General features: G+C 40.7%; 1 long non-coding RNA gene across 1 annotated transcript; it reads left to right on the top strand.

Annotated features, from left to right (window-relative positions):
• Positions 1-1834: 1834 nt before the first annotated feature.
• LOC309383198 lies at positions 1835-6781 on the top strand. The gene is made up of 3 exons (XR_014173793.1): positions 1835-2142; positions 4144-4325; positions 6053-6781. It is a non-coding gene; the product is annotated as an uncharacterized lncRNA (long non-coding RNA).
• The last annotated feature ends 10949 nt before the right edge of the window (positions 6782-17730 follow it).

Genomic DNA, 17730 nt, shown 5'->3' on the forward strand with positions numbered 1-17730 from the left:
AAAAAGCAACATGAACAAATATTGGTGCAGCCTAAGTTAGGGAAAATATTTACTGCGTTGCCAAGATGCAAGAAAAGAGGAGTGGTTTTTTAATATCAAAAATACAGTTCTAGTAGAACAAATTTATACATATGACGATGGAAGGTGGTGGAAATTATGGACAATAATAAGAAAATACTTTTAATAGCAATTTATGCTCCCAATGACAATCAGGATGAATTCTATAGGAAATTACACATGGAAATAATTAAATTGCACTATGCTAATATTTGTATGATGGAAGATTTTAATGGAATTGTAGATCAGAACATGGACTATAAAACACAAAAAATAACAAAACTAAATAGAAAGACTCTTCCAAAATCCTTTTTTTAAATGACTGATGAAATAGGCTTAAAAGATGTAGGGAGAGAAAGAAATCCCACAAATAGACAATATACCTTTTACTCAAACAGACATTTATCATGGTGCAGATTAGATATGATATGGATTTCAACAGATTTGATCTGTAACATACAAGAAGTTGATATGGAAACAAGTACATGGGCGGACCACAACCCAATGACAATTAAATGGAAAGGAGAAAGGAGAAAGTCTAGATGGACGCTAAACAACACTATATTAAAAAGAAGGACTTTCTACAGAAAATGGAGAAAGAATTGGCACTCTTCTTTAAAGAAAACAGAAAAGAAGACACATCAATGCAGAATAATCGGGATACAATGAAGGACTACACTAGAGGCTTGATAATAGACTATACAAGGAAAAAAATACAAAGAAAAGACAAGTCTTTAAAATACTAGATGATGATTACAAGAGACTTAAAAAAGAGTTACAGAAAACCCCACAAAAAAGGATATTAAAATAAAAATGGACACAATTAAACATAAAATGGGGTTAATGGAAAAGGAGGAATTAGCACAAAAAATTAGAGGTGCTAAACAGAATTACTTTGAAAATGCAAACAAACCAAGCAGATGGTTAGCATACAAATTGAAAAAAGAGGGAGAATCAAGAAAAATAATGCAACTAATAGATGATCAAGGGCAAATTTGTTATAGAAATGAAGAGAAGAAAAAAAATTATACAAGATTACTGTGGAAAATTGTATGAAAAAGAGAATATAGAAGAGGGAGGAGTCAAACAGTATTTGCAGAAAGTGAATTTACCCCAGATACCTAAAGAAACTGAAATGATGCTAGAAGACAACATAATGATGTTGGAGTTAACTGAAGCACTTAAAAAACAAAACAATGGAAAGGCTCCAGGCCCGGATGGATTGCCAGTTTAATTTTATAAGATATTGCAGGAAACATTGTGTCTTCCATTACTAGAAGTTATGAATGATGTTATGTCAAAGATGAGGATATCCAAATTGTGGTCAGAAGCATATATTACACTTGTACCAAAAGAGGAGGCCGACCCACTTCAAATTACGAACTATAGACCTATTTCTCTACTAAATTCAGACTTTAAGATATTTGGTTCAATACTGGCAGAACGACTTAAAAAATATTTAAACGATTTTATTCACCCTGATCAAAATGGGTTCTTACCAAAGAGACAAATTAAAGATAATATGAGAATAATTCTGGACACTCTGGAATATTATGAGGCACATGCTGAAAAACAAATGGCTTTGATGTTTTTAGATGCACAGAAAGCCTTTGACAATGTGAGCTGGCAATTAATGCTGATACAGCTGGAACAGATGGGCTTTGGTAAGAAATTTACCCAAGCCATACAAACTATATACCATAAACAAACAGCAAAGATAATGATAAATGGAGAATTGTCAGATTCTATTGAAATAAAGAAAGGGACAGGAAAGGTTGTCCACTATCACCTCTGTTGTTCGTCTTAACATTAGAAGTCCTAAATAGAAGCATCAGAGAAGAGAAAGACATAAAAGGAATGAAAATTAAAAAGGAAGAATATAAATTGCAGGCATTTGCAGATGATCTGGTCATCTTAGAGGACCCACTAGAAACTGCACCTAAATTGATAGAAAAAATAGAGAAATATGGAAAAGTAGCAGGTTTGAAAATAAATAAAGATAAAACGAAGATTTTGACAAAGAACATGCTATTAAGACAAAAGGAAGAATTGGCGGAAACTTTGAAGATTCAAGTCACGAATAAGGTCAAGTATCTGGGGATATATTTGACAGCAAGATGTAGTACACTTAAAGAGACCAATTATCATAAACGTAAACAACAAATTGCGACAGATTTGGCAAAATGGGGGAATATACAACTATCAATAATAGGGAGAATATCAACAATCAAGATAAACATACTACCCAGAATTTTATATTTGTTCCAAACAATTCCAATTAGACTAGGGAAAGATTATTTTGATGATTTAAACAAAATAGTGTTGAAGTATATTTGGCAGGGAAAGAAAGCAAGAATAAAATTAAAATTGTTACAAGATGCTAGAATAAGAGGAGGGTTTGGACTACCTAACTGGGAATTATATTATCAGGCAACAAGTTGGATGTGGGTTAAGGAATGGATAACATTAAGAAATTCTAGTTTATTAACTGTAGAAGGACATGATTTGTTGTTGGGATGGCATGCTTTTCTATGATACAAGGGAACTAAAACACAGGGGTATTTTCGAAGACATATCTGTGAAGCTTTGCTATTAAATTGGGAGAAGATTAAAAGGCAACATTATTTTAAAATTCCAGTCTGGATATCAACTATTGAAGCCTTTTCATATCCAATAACATACAAAAAGGAACAAACTGTTAGATATGGTGAAATATTGAATGCAAAGGGTGAACTTAAATCTATGCAAGAACTGAAACAGCAGGGCATAAAGATGAATTGGTTTTCATATGCGCAAATACATACTAGATATGATAAAGATCTTAAAATGGAAGGTTTCCATGATAAAATGACTGAGAGATAACATTTTGATAGGGACTGATGAAAAAGTAATTAAAAAACTATATGGATACTTATTAGAAGTTAAGCTAGAAGAAGAACAAATTAAAGTATCTATGATTGCTTGGGGGAAAAACTTTGGACATGGGATTGACTTAGAGAATTGGCAGAAATTATGATCTCAAAATTATAAAATGACAATGTCAAAAGCATATAAAGAAAATTTGTATAAGATGTTTTACAGGTGGCACTTATCCCCAACGAGAATAGCAAGAATGTCTAAGAACAAATCGGAAAAGTGCTGGAAATGTCATCAGATACCGGGTTCATATTATCATATGTGGTGGACTTGTATAGAAGCAAAAAAATATTGGACTAAAATTCACACCTAGTTGGAAAAAATGATACAAAAACATTTAGACTTTAAACCAGAAATCGTTTTATTGGGAATTATACCGGAAACATACAATAGAGAATTGAAATACTTGATTGTAAATGTATTAACGGTTGCTAGAATTGTATTTGCTAAAAATTGGAAAAATGAGAAAATATCAACGCAGGAGGAAGTTATTTACAAAATAATGGAATGTGCTGAAATGAGTAAATTGACATTTGAAATTAGAGAACAAGAAGATAAACAATTTAATAAAACATGGGATTTATTTTATCAATGGTTAGATAAAAAACATGGAAATGAAAGACACTAGAGTATGTTATCAATAAAAGAATAATAATAATATTGAATATAATATAAAGATATTATTGGATAGATTGAAGATGATGTAATGAATTGTTACAATATAAATGATTGCAATATTAAGTATATCTCATTGAAAATGAAGGAATATTTAGTGATAGTCAAACAAATAATGTACAATGATAATAATGTATACAAACAGTTTGGATTTGATAACATGTGATTTTATATAAATTGCAAGTGGTGACTATGGAAAGGATGCACAAAAACCTTGTAACCAGTTGACACACTGTATATAATGAAAGATGGCTTTATGTTTTATGTCTTGTTTGTTAATGTCTGTTTAAAAAATGAAAAAAAATGTACAAAAAAGGAAGAAGAAAATACCATGTTTTTATTCATTCCTTTGTAAAATGTACATAAGAACAGATTTATATTTAAACCATGTTTATGAAACGGACCCTTTTGTAAGCAGTCACCATTCTCAATCATTCTTGAATCGCCAACTGGCGCAATAATTTTCTAATTCTCTTTTCTCATTACTCTTTATAGCTGTGGTGGCGCGGTGGTTAAAATGCAGTATTACAAGCTTACTCTGCTGACTGCCACCAGTTCAATCCTGTCTGGCTAAAGGTTGATTCAGTCTTCTATGCCTCCGAGGTGGATAATATGAGGACCCAGATTGTTGGGGGCAATATGTTGACTCCGTAAACCACTTAGAGAGGACTGGAATGGTATGTCTAAATGATATTGCTATAATTTCCCCCAAAACTCATATCTTGTTTTTTTCATTATTGCCAGTCATTGGGACATAAAATCTAAGTATCACCAACCTATGAATTCCTACTTTCCAATTAATCCATCATAACAATCTAGATGTCACCAGTTGATAACTCTTGATATCCAGTTTAGCTCTTCCATTCATAATGAAATCCATATCTTAGGTTTACTCCACTCCACAAACGCAGACCATTTTCATTTGTATTTTTCAACTAATTCCCCCTTCTCTTGTATATTACACCTACCAGGTTATCATTCTGACTCAAGTAGGGAAGAATTTCCTATTGGAAAGTGTAGTTCAGGTAGAGAACCAGTGGTCCAGACAGGTGCTTAGATGCCCTTCAAGAATGTGATGGGTACTAATATTTACATCAACAATAGATATTTTAAGATTTGCTTTTTCTAGATTCTATCATACATAAGGGTAGTAGTCTTATCTAATTTCTGAACCTAGCACTTTAGTGGTTTTACCTTCAATAATATAATTCATATTGTGATACTTCTAGATCAGGGGTAGGGAATGGTGGCTCTCTTATGACTTGTGGAATTCAATTCCCAGAATTCCTGAGCCATTTTCCAGCTTAGGAATTCTGGGAGTTGAAGTCCACGAGTCATGAAGGGGTGATCGTTCCCCATCTAGATGAAGATTTGCTTTATGTGGTTTGCCCATCCTTGTAGTCTTAAAAGCTGCATGGTCTCCTAAGAAAAAACTCATGATTCAGAATAGCTGATTGGTGGTTTAAATACCATTCTCATTAGTAAATTCAGCATATGTGTTTAACTGTTGGGTGTGCAGGTATATAGTTAGCCAGGAAAGAAAGAGAGATCTATCGGTTGGCTAGCCACAATCTTTTAAACTATTTTTCTAAAGTTGCAACATGGGGGGGGGGGGTTGTTAGGAAAAGATGATTCAAGGAGCAAAGGTGCTGTTGTGTCCAAAACCTGTCTTAGGCAAAGCAACCAAATCTATTTGAATAAAAGACGTAATTTTATTAAGCACTCAAATAGTACAGTGTACATTGGCAGTTTGTCAGGTAGCCCTGAACAAAGGCAGAACCAGAGCTTATCTTACCCTTGGCATGCTACATTGCAAAGGTAAGACAAAGACAAAGGCAAACACAATGGATATTGCCACATGCCATTGCAATGTTTTTGACAAACCTACCTGGGTGACTGTTTTATAATTTATCCCTTCCTATTAAGTTGGCATGTAGCCGTACTATTTCTGAGATATGGTCAATGAATATAAACAATTTGGATTTCTGGGCCACAGGTTCCTGACTGATTCTTCCCCTGGTACCAATCAGGGTCAAGTCAGTTTGCTGGGTTTTTTTTCCCCACCAAGGGCACTTCAAGCGGTTTACATGTATTGGGGAGGCAGGGAGCATCTCGTAGGTTTGGTAGTGAATGCAGCTTATATATATCTGGGGCGAAATGTTTGCCACCACAGTGCATTATCTACTAATCGGCGTGGTGGTGGGGAAGAGGAACAGAAAGAGAGAAAACAACCCTCTCTTGTTACACAATCAAACACAAATACCACAAACAGTTAGTTTGAAATTGTTGTCCCAGCTCTGGTGGTAAAATCTACTCCAAACCTAGTGTCAGGTTCCGGCAGTCATGTTGAAGAAACCAATAGAGAGACAGGTTTGTTTGATGCAAGATTTTTATCTCTCTCTAGCAATCAAGTGTTAACCGGCACTGTATGACAATGATACAAAGGTAAGCAAATCCAAGTCAGTTCTAACCAAGTTAACAACATTGCCATATACATATCATTACCCCACCCAGTTCCACCCACAACTCCACCCAGATAACACCCTAACCACCAGTGCCAATCACCATGACCCTCAGCCACCCTCAACCACATCCCCACTCAGTGTCATCATTGCCTCCTTCGTGATCAGCTGCACCAGAGCAGACGAGTTATGTCAGAGTAGGCAGTTGCACCCAAGTAGAAGAGTTACTTCAGAGTAGGCTCTGAAGTGCAGCCGTTGTCCAGGAGGAGTGCCTGCAGAGGTGTGAGGGAAGCCATGAAGAGCCGCATGCAATTACAGGCTGCACTGACATCAGAGTGAGGAGGGGAGGGGCTTCGGCGGCAGCCCCAGCAGCATTAGTGGCAGCGGCAGTGTTGGCGGGTGTGGCGACGGATGGGCTCCTCCTTGAATGGCAGTCCGAGGGCTGACACCTCATCTTTAACCACAAAAGAACCTAAGCAGCACTGCAAAAGTTATGTTCCTTAAGCGAACAGGATTCCAACAAGGCCTCAAAACCATGGCCGTGTTTGTAGACCTATATGTGGCATATGACACAGTTTGGAAAGACGAGTTGTTATACGAACTGTGCCATATTATCCCCCTGCAAAAATCTCTGTCAACCGATTAACAATATGCTGAGTGATAGGTCCTTTCAGATAATAATGAGGGACAGTGTAAGGTCAGAAGATTAAACAGCATGGCTGGCTGGGGAATTCTGGGAGTTGAAGTCCACAAGTCTTAAAGTTCCCAAGTTTGGACACCCCTGATGTATGTAGTCTGCACAATCAATATCAATAAAATGCTGCACAATAAAAATCAATATATGTCTACCATATAGAACACACTTTAATCTGTTTTAAGTTTAAATATAGTAGAAGACTTGAATGTTGGATGTAGGACCTGAGCCAATGTGATCAGAGGGTAATGGCTTGGACAAGGATCAGATAAACCAGTTCAAGTCCAACCACAACCATAGTAACTCACCGGGTAACTTGGGCCTGTCTCTGCCAGTTTAACCCATCCAAGAAGTTTATTGTTGTGTGGGTAAAATACATGGAGTTCCTTTTATAAGCTGTGTCATAAGCTTCAAAGAAAACTATGATAGAAATCCAACAAATAATTAAAAATAAATAGTTTTTTAAACAGAGTCAGCATGGCCACATGCGGTATTAGAAAAGGTATAGAAATGAATTCCCTTCGACAGCAGGGGGTATATTACATTTCTTTGAAGTCGCTTTCAGCTCAAAACATTTTATGAGTCTACTTCTTGGGAACTGCTGAGCCTAATATTTTTCTACTCTGGCAATTCCTAATTATCTCTTACTTTCACTCTAAATGACGGTAACAAATGGCTGTTTGAGGGCTGAGAAACAGATGCTCAATTAAAATAAAAATAAGAGATCATACGAGAATGCTATCTGTGTACCTGGTGTTGTTTTCAATTGGATCACAAAAGATCAAATTTGCAGGCTGTGATACAGCCATGAACCCAGGCGAAATGCTTTCCCCCAGTGGTGAAATTCAATTTTTTTTAGTACCGGTTCTATGAGCGTGGCTTGGTAGGCATGGCAGGTGAAGGATACTGCAAAATCTCCATTCCTGCCTCACTCTGGGGCCAGCCAGAGGTGGTGTTTGCTGGTTCTCCGAACTACTCAAAATTTCCGCCAGAATCTATCAGAACCTGCTGAATTTCACCCCTGCTCCCCCCCCCATCTCAGAGGCATCAGTTGTTAACAACCTGGACAACAATAACCCTGAGAATATCATGATATGTATCAAAGGGAGCTGCCTTTTACTAGTGCAAAATATGGCAATAAAGATCACAGGAAACACGAGAAGAACCCTGCTGGATCAGGCCAAAGTCTCCTTTAGTTCAGTATTTTGGGCCACCTGGTCTACCAAATGCCTTCTGGAAGCCATAGAGATAGCTGCTCAATTGTTACTTCATCATAATTGGTAGTTAAATAATGCTTTTTAAAATGTGGAATTGAATACCATTATCAGGGTAAATAATAGCCAGCCCATATGTACCTTTGCCTTAATTAGTATGATACTGTCTCCAGGCTAAATGTCTCATATATGCGTATACTTGCAGGTATGTAAGTACTTAATTGCAGGTGCTTTTATAATGCTGTTTCAGTCCAGGGAATCTAAGTGACGTAACCATTGTTCTTGGGACTCTGATGTTCTCTCTGCTGGCAAGTCTTGTAAGAGGCAGGTTCAGTTTGGAGGAGGTGGTCTCAGTGACACAGATTACCAAGACAGGTAGAATTGATGGGCTACAGAACATTAAGCAGGATTATTTAAAACAGTTCTTGTTTCCCATGCGTGTACTGAGGAACAAATTGTCCTTAAGTTTCTCAATAATATCTCAAACACATCTCAAATAAATAGATAATGTGTCAGCCCTGAGCCTAATTTCGTTGCTGTCGCTTCCTTTTCAAACTCTTGTCTTATCAACTCGTCTTCCTTGGAAGCATAAAGCAATAAACCTGTTTGACTTTAAAAGTTTGTTGATAGTTAGTTTCAGTACGTGCTTTCCAATATTTACTGTTTAACCTTGGTATGTTGATCTTGTCTCCTGTTTCAGGAACCTCTGTGCTAAATGCAACATGCTACTTCATTTATACTTATAACAGTTCATTTATACAATAACATGTTTACTGTTTTACAGTATACCGAAGGATTAAGGACTCACTTTTCTTCGCATTCAGTCAGCGTGTGCTGTAAAACTTTTTGGATTCAAAAGGGAAAAAAGTATTTTTGAGCATGTCTATGGAGATTCTCAGTCATCCAGGTCATGGTTGTCTCAGAGGTACAAGAGGCAACTGGACTCCATGTTCTTCAGAACTGAAGAAGCTTCTTGGATGGGAAGTGAAACATCAAACCAGAAAGTCCAGTTGCCTCTTGTAAAAGCACCTTTGGGAGATTTTGGAGCATGGGTTGGGTTTCTTGGAGTACTTATTGACAATATTTAAAATCAAACATGAGTCATTGTTGCTAGAGATTGATACAATGCCAGGAAAAGAGGCAATTGCATGACAACTTGCATTCATTTGCAGGCATCACTTTAAGTTCATCAGCAGAACACAGGTTATAGAAGTTTCCTCTTTCAGTTTTCATTTGCTCTTAATATATGTTTAATATACAGTAAAGGTGGAATAAATAATGATATAGCTTTATCTCACTCCTTTACCAGCTTCGAACCAATCTCCAGGCTGTGTTCCAACTACACAGTGGCTTTCTGTCCATTGCATAGATTTCATAGGAGGACAAGATATATTTTGGGATTCCAATTTTCCTAAGGACGTTACACAGCTTTACATGGCCAACGATCTTTCTATAATCAATGGAGCACATATTGACATTTTGGGGGTATTTTTTGGCTTTCTGGATTATCCAGTATGCATTAGTATGGTCTCTTGTTTCTTAGTTTTTGAAAAACCAACTTGAACATTTGGCATTACTCATTCCATGTAGGGCTTTAATTGCATTGGTAGATTGTAAGTATTATTTTGCTAGCAAGTAAAAATAAGGATATTGTGTGATAGTTTAGACCAGTGATGGCGAACCTATGGCACGCGTGCCACAGGTGGCACGTGGAGCCATTTGTCAGGGCACGCGAGGCGCTGCCCTGTCAGCTGGCCAGCGCGCATACGCGCACTGGCCAGCTGAGTTCACCGTTTTTAAAAGCCATTTTTCGCCCTCCCCAGGCTCCAGAGGCTTTATAGGAGCCTGGGGAGGGTGAAAAGAGCCCCCGCCCCCCCGGAGGCCCTACGGAGGCTTCAGGGAACGTCTGGAGGCTTCCCTGACGCCTTCGGAGCGCTTAAAACGACCCTCCGAGGAAACCACTTCCGGTTTGCTCCGAGGGTCATTTTAAGCGCTCCGAAGGCGTCAGGGAACCCTCCGGACAGTCCCTGAAGCCTCCGTAGGGCCTCTGGGGGGGGCTCTTTTCGCCCTCCCCAGGCTCCTATAAAGCCTCTGGAGCCTGTGGAGGGCAAAAAAAGCATGTAAAAATGGGGTGGTGGTGTTGCGCCTGTAGTGCACGCATGCGCACTGGGGGTTGCGCAATGCATTATGGCTGCGGCACGCCCGCACACGACCCCCCTGCGCTCCCCCCACTTGTGGCACGCAAGCCAAAAAGGGTTCGCCATCGCTGGTTTAGACATTCTCATAAGTCACCTTTCTTTGCTATTTGTATTTAAACGGATTTATCTATCCATTCACTATTTTTATTCAATTTCTGGGCCTACCCATGTCAAATACATGACTTTAGGTGCCTAATACTTATGAAAACAAGATAAAAACAATTACAAAAAGTAATAAATAAGACAGACGGCAAGCAACAATGATGGGATTCAAAGAATTTAACAACCGGTTCTCTGCCCTAATGACCAGCTGGGTAGGTTTGGCTCGGTGGTCTTGTGACCGGGTGAGCATGACCAACTCAATGTCACTCATGTCGATGGGCAGTTCGCCTTAGCTGTTACAATGTAATAAGGGTTAATCGGAGAGGCAGTTTCTGTAAGCAGGACAATAAAGATTGGGCTAGAAACAACACCAGAATGTTTTCTTCCTGCCTTCCTTACAGGATTAGCCCTGTAAAGTGGAAAAAACACAAAAGGAGGTTTCTTCCAACAACCGGTTCTCCCAACTGCTTAGAATGTTAACAACCAGTTCTCCCGAATAGGTGCGAACTGGCTGAATCCCACCACTGACTCAAGCGTACCCTCAGGACCCCAGGCTGATCAGCAAAACCAGGTCTTCAGGGCCTTGTGAAAGGCCTGTAGTCTCTTAGCCACTCTGTTCTTCACACGTGCCGCCCAGTAGTGGGATTCAATTTTTTTTACTATTGGTTCTGTGGGCATGGCTTGGTAGGCGTAGCATGGCTTGGTGGGCATGGCAGGGGAAGGATACTGTAAAATCGCCATTCCCACCCCACTCCAGGGGATGGATAATGCAAAATCCCCATTTCCTCCCGATCAGCTGGGAGGCAGAGAATAGATGGGGGTGGGGCCAGTCAGAAGTGATATTTACCAGTTCTCCGAACTACTCAAAATTTCCGCTACTGGTTCTCCAGAATTGGTCAGAACCTGCTGAATACCACCTCTGGTGCTGGCACAGTTAGAACCGTTGCTGATTCTTCTGTTGCTTGCCTTACTTCTGAAGCTCTTCCATCAATTCCTGTAACCTACTAATTTGGTAATATCTTTCTTGGCTTGGGCTTTTCTTCTCTTCTTAGCAGCTTCCACCATCTGTTCTGACATACAGTTTGCTTTCTTCTGTTTCTTTGGCAGTCTCTTTTGACATTCCCTCTTGAACAACTTTGATTTAATTCTACAATTTTATTTTCTGGTTCTGTGTCAATGAAATTCAGAATTTCTAAGTAATTCCTGATGTTCTCCTTGAAAATGGTGAGTATATGCTCAATATCATACCTTGGAAACTGGTTGGATTAGTTCTTTTTTTTCTGCTTGACTCGCACATGAATCTGTTCCACTGTCAGCCCTGGTCATGCCTTTGCTGTTATAACTGAGCTCTTCTACCCTAGTGTATCAATAATTTGATTTCTGTGCAGTCTGTCTGGTGAAGGCCATGTATGTAATTGTAATTTTGCTTGTGGAAGGCTGTGTCAGCAATGTCAACATCATCCGGTTGGTAGAAATTGATAAGTCACTCTCTTGTCTCATTTCTGTTTCTTGGGCCATACACTCAAGCCATGTTTTCGTCGGTATTTCTAATATTGACATTCCAGTGTCCAGTCACAAGCAGTGCATCTTCTTGGCACATTCTTTCAATTTCATATTGAACTTGGCTATATAACATGTCAATTTCATCTTCTGCATCAGTGGTTGGAGCATAAACTGCCATATTAAAGGATTGTACATGAAATCTAGTTGATATCATAAAATCGTTGCTTGCATTGTAATCAAGGACTGTCTTTATTATATGCTTTCTGATGATAAGACAATGCCATTCTATTTTTTTAGGTTACGAGTGGTAAAAACAGTATGATGTTCTAACTGAAAATGTCCAATCCCATCCATCTCAATTTTCTGACTCCTAAGATGTCAATCTGTAGTTGTCTCATTTCATCGTTTATCGTGTTGAGCTTTTCCATGTTCAGGCTTCTTACTTCCCACGTTCCCACCGTAATTGCAGCTTTGGATTTTCTTTTCCCGCGTGGCAACATCAACAATTACCCATCAAAAAGGCTTTATCCTTGGCAGGTCATAAACATTCCATTCGCTCTACGAAGATTCTCAGCTCTTACTCAATAGTATATTGAATACCCACCTGACCCAAGGGGAACCATCATTCAGCACTAGATCACCAATCATTATTTATTTAACATAAGAACCTATACTATTATTTGTATGTTTTCTATCCATGTACTTTTCTTGCTAAATACAGAAGTGGTTTAGCATTAAAGCCACCATAAAGCTAATTAATCATTTGAGTTCTATAGCCACCTAGAGTCATTTGCTGAGATGGGCGGCTATAGAAATCAAAGAAATAAATATATTAAATTCTGTCACACAATATGAAATTAGGTCTGTTGTTGTTGTCCCTAAAGTGACCATCCACCTCCAGGATTTCCCTATATATTGTGGCTGCCAAATTTAGATGCCTGCTTGCTTTAGGTGGGCAGATGAGGTGACCTTCAGTGCCTTGAGTGACCTACTGAGAATACATGCCTTTGACATACGCTCCTGCTGTTCTTGCTCATCTCTCCCAGGACATTCCCTGCCACAATGAGACAGGAGCATAGCAGGGCTTTTGCAGTGAGAGGGGTTATTCTCAGGGGTGAAATCAACTTACCTTCGCTACTGGTTCGCAAATGTGAGCGTGTGGACTTTCTGGGCAGGTGGGCGGAGCCTCCCGCCACCATCGCAACCGGTTTGCCCGAACCGGATAGAACCAGCTGAATTGCACCACTGGTTATTCTCCTCGTTACAAAAATTGGTATAAAGACCTTATCAGATGCCTTAACCTTCTGGGTCCTCCCAAAGGTGCTTTTTCCCCATTATTTTTTGGCTTTCTTCCCTCCCGGATTCAGTTTAATGCTCTCCAGATAAGGTTTGCAAGGTGATTTACAGAAACGTTCTTCCTACTTCTCATGCAATACGGCATAGCCTCTTTTTTGCCAGGAGTCCCGTCAGTTATTCCCATTAGCACCATCTGCTTGGCCAACTACTCACTTTCAGTACTCGCTGCTTTTCTGGGCTATGTTCTTTGATGAGGAAAAAAGTGAAGAAAGGGTGCCTGCAGGGCAGTGGTGGGTTCCGGATCCCGGTGCAACCGGAACGGTGCAACGGGGCCGGGCGTCCACCACATGAACGTGCGTACCATGTGCGCATAGCACACACACGCGTACTTACCATCCACGACACTCCGCGATGCTCCAGCTGCTCAGCAGTGTATCACACAGGCGCCGTATGCTCCGTGCACTTGCGCAGAAGCCACGAACAGCTGAAATACAGGTAAGGAGCGTGGGCTGGTGGGTGGGCCCTCTGGAGCACTGTACTGGAACGGTACCTGGTGCTCCCAGCAGGCACTGGTATGCCCGTACTGGGGTGTACCGGTCGTAACCCATCATTGCTGCAGGGCCTCCATCCTCTTACTCATTGCTTCACAGTTCCTTGCAGTGTCTTCAAGACTAAATCATTTATTCCCAGCTGGATCTGTTGAAAGGGATATTTATCAGTGGCCTTGAATTGTCTTGGGAGGCTTTCTCTGAGATCCAGACCTAGAGCGAGCTTCTCTTGAAGGTCTTACCAGTCAACAGATTGCTGCTGTTGTTTGCTTATTTAGTCTCCTATGACTATCACAGAGTTTGCTTCTTATGTTTTAGGATACGTATTTTATAATGATTACGATCATGATTTATTACTTGTTGCTTGTATTGTATATTGAAAGCTTACGCACTGGAGACAAATTCCTTGTGCAGGGGTGGGATTCAGCCTGTTCAGACTGGTTCAGCTGAACCGGTAGTTCTGGTGAGCAATTGATCCCGCCTAGAGGTGGGTTCATACCGGTTCAGCCTGGTTTAGCCAAACCAGTAGTGGTATGTTGGCCTGGGTCGCAGAACCGGCAGTGACCCAGGCTGGCCACCCCTCCGAACCACCATTGTCATCTTTTTTTCGAGTTCGGCGCATGTACAGAACAATTGCCATTGAACTGCACATGTGCACGCAGCACACGCACACACAAATGAACCAGTAGTAGCCCCGGCTAGAACCCATCCCCAGCCACCCGCCCCTGCCCTTTCCTGTCCTATATTTCCCTGTTTTTTAGCTCAGCTGATTTGCACGTCACAGTGGATTGCCACACGTCATCTGCTTTACTCACCAGCACTGACATAGAAGGTACGTTTTTAAGCTTAAAATTGGCGGTTTTTGAATGCTGCGCGTGCGCACAAGCAAAGCATGTATGCGCACGCTCAAGGAACCAGTTGTTAAACCGGTTGCATCCCACCACTGCTGGTGTGTCCAATCACACTTGGCCAATAAAAGAGTTCTATTCTATACTGTACCTCTAAAGGTTCCTTCAACTGTTGTGTTCATGCCAGAGTGAAAATGCTCCATTAACTGTCTCTCAAGGGCATAATTCTGCAATGTCCTTTTAGCTCACCTCAGACTGCCACAAAGTAGCCTGCTCCCATCTTCCCTTGCTCTGCTCCAAATAATGTTCTTTCAGCCCCTTCCAGCACGATCATGTCATGCCAAGCACTCTGTCAGGATGAACTGTTCCAAAGCAAATTTGTCTTGCTCTTTTTGGCCATCCAAGGTTGGATGTGGGTGGATTCCCACTTTATTTTCTGGCCACTGATTTTCGTTCACCTTTTGGCAGCAAGAGAGCCAGGGCTACTCCTCAAAATGAAAAGCTATTGCTTCCACTTCTCTTGACAACCATCAGTGGCTGGAGAAGCATGGGCAGATGGAAGGAGATGGGTCTCTTGGATGCCAGTTCTTCCAAACACTGAAGCCACAGCACCATCCTATACAAATGTATACAGGTAGTCCTCAACCTACGATCACAATTGAGCCCAAAATTTATGTTGCTAAGTAAGAAATTTGTTAAGTGAGTTTTGCCCCATTTCACAACGTTTGTTGCCACGTTTGTTAAGTGAATCATTGCAATTGTTAAATTAGTAATACGGTTGTTAGGTGAATCTGATTTCCCCAAGTTGCAAAAGGAGGTCACATGATCCCAGGACACTGCAACCGTCATAAATGTAAGTCGGTTGTCCAGCATATGAATGTAAATCACGTGGCCATGGGGATGTGCAATGATCATAAGTGTGAAAAATGGTCATATGTCACTTTTTTCAGTGCCATTGTAACTTTGAACGGTCAGCAAGTGAACTATTGTAAGTCGAGGACTACCTGTAGTGATTACTCTGGAGAGCTGATAGCAGAAGACCTGCTTCTCTGCTTCTTCCCATAGCAAGAAGTTGTGAATGCTCCAACACTGGAAGTTTTTAAGATGATGTTGGATAACCATTTTTCTGAAGTGGTGTAGGGCTTCCTGCCTAAGCAGGGGGTTGGACTAGAAGACCTCCAAGGTCCCTTCCAACTCTGTTATTCTATTCCTATTCCTATTCCTATTCTATCCCTATATCCCTATCCCTATCCTTATTCCTATTTTATTCTGTACAGTTTACCCCTGCAGCTTTGGCACTGCAGCATCTAAATCCCAGGGAATTGGCAACTTCACTGTAGTGTTGGCCAACTGAGCAGCTGTCACTGGCACCCTTGCAATGAAGCCACTAGCATGTCACTGACGCAGGCTGTCAGCAGGAATTGCATCCTGTAGCTCCGCGGCGAAGCCAAGCTTTCCTGTGAGAGTGCCAGCTGCAGAGTTGCTTCCAATCCACACACCCCCTTTCCCTCCCTGTGGGAACAGAAGTCGGGGTAAGCAACTCTTCAGCTGTTGTTCTGTGGCAGGAAGTGGTTCTTTTAGATACAGGCCTCAAACTTCTGCTTCCCTTTTCCCACAACTTTGCCTGCCATCCACGGGTGTCAGGAAAAAAGGGTGGGAGAGGACTAAGGAAAACGGCTTCCTTTGCTTCCATTTCTCTAATCCCACAGTGATTACTCTGGAAAACTGATAGCAGAAGACCTGCTTCTCTGCTTCTTTCCCATAGCAAGAAAATAAGTGAGGGGCAAAAAGAGGAAGGACTCTCTTCTTCCTCTCCGCTCTCTCTTGTCCTGCGAGAGGAAGGAGCAGCAGACATACCCCAGAGCAAAAACTCTCGGGGATCAGGGAACTGACAGCAGAAAAACCTGCAACCAGTTAGTGACATCAATGCTGATAATCCATATTCCATCTCTATCTCTTTCCACCTCACACGTTTGGTGCAGACAGACTTCCTACTATACTTTGGGTCCAGGGCAGACAGGAATTGAAGGTGGAAGTCAATCTTTTGAAACTGCCATAAATTTCTGCTGCTTCCAACAATGGACTAACACAAAAAAAACCCCTTCGTGGTTTTCAATCAACCAATCAAGAACATTCAAGTCTGTACATTTTAGAACTGCCAGCAGAAAAGTATAGGGTCTCCGATTACTATTGCTTGTTGCTTCTCCTTGGGACAGAAGCAGGAATCCTTCCCTTTGGATGACCCATGGAGTCCTCTTCTTCAGTTCCTAGACCTGGGCAGCTGCTGTTTCTGAAACATTAATAGTTGGGCTCAGAAATCTGTTATCAAAGTCCCCCAAGTATAGGCGGTTTGCTTGATAGATGTGTCTCACTGCTCCATCTCATCTGTATGGCTTTCCTCTATCTTCTCAGAAATTGCTCTTTTTCCCCTTCCTAAGCACCTCTTGCGTCTGATTCAAGAATTCCTCCCAAATCCTGAAGGTTAGGTTATTTGGTGTCTAGCCTCTTCACTTTCTCTTCCAAGAAAGCTCTCTATCTTTGGCGGAAGACAACAGAGCAAATCCCTGTAGAGAGCCGTCCTATGCATCTTCTTGATCATCTGATGAACAACTAAAAACAATAATAAAGTATTCCCCTGTCATATTCCTGTTTTTTTTCTTTTTGCTAATTCAGTGAAATTGATCTCTGGGCAGCTGTCTTCCATATAGAGTATGTACCCTGAAGATGGCTCAACTAGATCAATAGCGAGCAATGCTCTAATTACACACAATGGGCAATCAAGCAGCACTCAGGAAGGAGGAGCACCCATCAGCCAGTAGCCTCTTTCTCTCCTCCTGGCTCTTCTCTCGGTTTCTTTTCTCTCTCTAGTCGAATTCCTCTACTAAATCTGCTTAGTCAGTTGTTGAGCTTTAAAATTTATATTGATTTCTTTGCCAAAAATAGACTAACGTTTAAATCACCTATTTGAAACAGACCTTTTTCTAAGCAGATATTCACTCATCACTGTTCTTAGTCTTGGTTCTCAGAATGGTGCCATCACGTTCTCTCTACTTTTTCATCTTTTTCTCACCTGTTCACTCTTGTAACTGAACCGAATTATTCCTCTGCCCTCCCGAAATGTATTGATTCAGAATGTTCATAACTTTCCCCGCATTCAACTCCGAGTCTCCCATTATTACCGTGCACTGGAGTGTAGCATGCAATTACCATAGTCCCT

Source organism: Natrix helvetica, assembly GCF_964273705.1.
Source record: "Natrix helvetica genome assembly, chromosome: 1".
In the NCBI taxonomy this organism is placed as follows: domain Eukaryota; kingdom Metazoa; phylum Chordata; class Lepidosauria; order Squamata; family Natricidae; genus Natrix; species Natrix helvetica.